Source organism: Rhagoletis pomonella, unplaced genomic scaffold (genome assembly GCF_013731165.1).
Source record: "Rhagoletis pomonella isolate Grant_MI unplaced genomic scaffold, Rhpom_1.0 Rhpom_scaffold_00005, whole genome shotgun sequence".
Taxonomy (NCBI): domain Eukaryota; kingdom Metazoa; phylum Arthropoda; class Insecta; order Diptera; family Tephritidae; genus Rhagoletis; species Rhagoletis pomonella.
This window is the reverse complement of record NW_023458559.1, coordinates 25,711,073-25,714,347: the sequence shown is the minus strand read 5'-3', so window position 1 is coordinate 25,714,347 and position 3,275 is coordinate 25,711,073.

The following is a 3,275-nucleotide window of genomic DNA, read 5'->3' as shown; positions in this document are numbered from 1 at the left end:
GTTTCCACTTCCACTCGATGGGGTTTGTAGGCTGGTTTACTTAGGAGTGCTGCCGTTTCACGTATCTGTGCATACGAGATGGTTTCAGCAAATGTTGCCTTTGGATTCGCGTACGTTTCTCGCTTGGTATACATGTCTCGCATTCCGTTGATGAACCTCTGGATTTTTACCCTTTTAAGGTGCTTACCAGATGCGTCTCCAATTGCCAAATGAGCCAACCTTTCAATTTAAGAGGCGAATTTCTGTAAAGTCTCGTTGGATTTCTGGTAGCGATTCTCCAGCTCCATCTGATAAATCTGTCTCCTGTGCTCGCTAGCATAACGTCTTTCCACTGCACCCATTAACGCATCGTAATTGTTCCTTTCACAGTCGGGAATAGTCTGCAAGATTTCCGCTGCAGGCCCTTTCAATGCGACGAATAACGCAGCGGATTTATCCTCCATGCTCCAACGATTTGCTGTAGCCGTCTTTTCGAACTGGAGCTTAAAGACCTGGAAAGGAATTGTGCCGCCAAAGGATGGGGTTTTTACCTTGGGAGCGTTCGTCGAAGTAGCTGGATGATTCATCTGTAAATCACGAAGACGACTTTCCAATTCTTCTACCTTTGCTTTGACTTTCTCCTGTCTCTCTTCAAGTTTGTCCAGTATTTGTGTAATTTTTTCATCCTGTGCTTCCAGCTGTGATGATATGCGTGCCTCCTGTGCCTGTAGCTGAGTTTCTAACCAGGATGACACCTGCGATGACACCTGCGCTGATACCTCTGCAGATATACGTGTCTCCAGCGCTTGCATCTGTGACGACAGCTGTGATGACATCTGGGACATGCATGTATCCTGTGCTTGCATCTGTGACGACGGCTGTGATGACATCTGTGACGACAGCTGTGAAGACATCTGGGACATGGCAGCCAATAACGTGATCATGCCTATAGCTGTTGATGAACTAAGAGCCTTTAGCTGTTCTTCAACCTTCCCGGATGTCTGCTGCACATCCTTCGACGAACAAGCAGCCTCATCCTTCTGTTCGTCCTTAGCGGATGCATCGTCGGGTTTACCCTGAAAGTCGTATTTGTCAACGTCGATACCTTCCTTTTCCATAGCCTCTCGCAGCCGTGATAGTAGCTCCAATTGTCTTCCGGAGGTTGTTAAATTTCGTTTTTCCAACTCCTGCTTGAGTTCCTCAATCTTTAGATCCTGAATTTTCGCCATTTTCAGTAGTTTATCCTTCGGGATTTATTTAACAATCCCACTCTGACACCAATTGTTACGATTATCCTTGAAACTTTGGGCCTGTGCCAATTAATAGAAAAGTACTCTGGATAGTAAATTTTTGACAGCTATGAGGTGAATAAAAATTGTTTATCCGGCAGGGCTAGTGAAAAATTTGGCAGCGAGCATTAGCTTTGTTTCTTTAGTTTTCTAGCCGATAATTATCAGGTAAAAGAGGAATGGGATCATTGATAGAATTACGGGCGATATAAAGAAATAGTTAAGAAACGAAACTAACAGAAAATAGCAAGTAACTACCTGATCGGTGTATTTGACATTTGAAAATATTTGACGTAAGTTTTCAATCGCGTTTTCGATATAAAAACTATTCACAAATGCATTTTAAAATTTCATCAATATTTAATGATTCACAAATGTTTATTTAAGAAATACCAAAAATTTGAAGAAAGAAACAAATAAAGCAACCTAACCTCGCTTCTTTACGCTTCAACGGCTATTTATTCATTTTGACAGCTGTTATATTTAGCTAGTAAAAATTTTACATGCAGAAATTACAGACAACCAAAGCGAGTGGATCTTAGAGAAAAATTAGTGGTTATTGCTAAAAGGTATAATAAGTATATGGATTTCAGTACCAGAAGTACTGAAATCAGCAAAGGCAAATATTTTCTCTATAATTGCTGCATTCTATTACTTGCTAACCCGATAGCCTTCTTCTGCATGAAAGCAACTGTCAAAAATTTCCAGCAGTAAAAAGTTACGAATTGGCACAGCAGAAATGTAAAATTTTCTCACCATAGTAAAAAGTTTTCCACCACTTTTCTACTGAGGCCCTGTGCCAATCGATAGAAAATAGAAAATGTTGACGGATCAAAGTAAAAATTTGACACTTCTAGTGGTGAATACGAACGTCAAAATTCTACCTAGCTCAGGTAGGTAAAATTTTGACAGCTTATAACCATGTATACACATAATATTGCTTGGCGGTAATAAGGAGTGAACATAAAAATGAAAGCTGAAACAGCATAAAAAAGCTTACGTTACTTGCAAATTATAAAATAAATATAAATTTTAAGAATTTCAGCAACACACAAAAATAGAGCTTTCGCACGAGCGTTTGTTTGGTTTTTCAACTGTCAAAATTTTACTTTGCATTTGGCACTGCAAAATTCAATTTATTCGTACACCATAGCAACTTTTTCCAACCCGTCTCACCACGGAGAAAAAAGTTACCGATTGGCACAGGCCCTGATTGGCACAGGCAAGGCACATAAATACAGGTAGAAGCCAAAATGACGTTGCTCTCATGAGAACCAAACCTTTAAACTTCAACTTGTTTTTCATTTATTTCCTATATTTCGTTACGCTTTGAATGTCATATCGTTGTTTTTTTTTTTGAATGTTCGTTAATAACAAATTTTAATTAACATTTGAATTTTTGTAGTGTTGTGCAGTTTATACTTAATGTATGTGTTAAAAATGCAACACCGAAGCGTTGTTTTTTATGTGGTGTTAAATATGAAGCAGATACCATTTAACGTGCCTCAATGTCCTTCGCGTAAAGAGCGTTGCGAAAGCAGCTGTGGGCCAGAGCTGCAGCGAAATGCCTTGCTGTGCGTTAAACATTTTAAAACAGCAGATTTCATAAATGCACCGGGAGGTACAGGAAAGGCACGTTTGATGCCAAGTGCTGTTCCTATGACCCTTATGCCGGAAAGTCCCTCCAACAACACTGCAACTCATAAATTAAAAACATAAAACAACATACAAATTAACAAATTTTAACTAAAGAAAAATCAATAAATAGAAACAAAACTTCAAATTTACTCAAAAACGTCAACCAGCGAAATGTAATTTTTTCTTTTTCCTTACACACGCTCATTTTTATTTTTACTCTCCCGAAAACTTTGACTTTTGTAGGTTTGATGTCAATTTGGCTTCTACCCTTGGTGAAATGAACTGAAGGTGGCGCATTCCCAAAACCGCTACTTTGGTTTTGCCGACTTTGACATTTATGGCAATACGTAAACAAACTTTTTGTTTAGA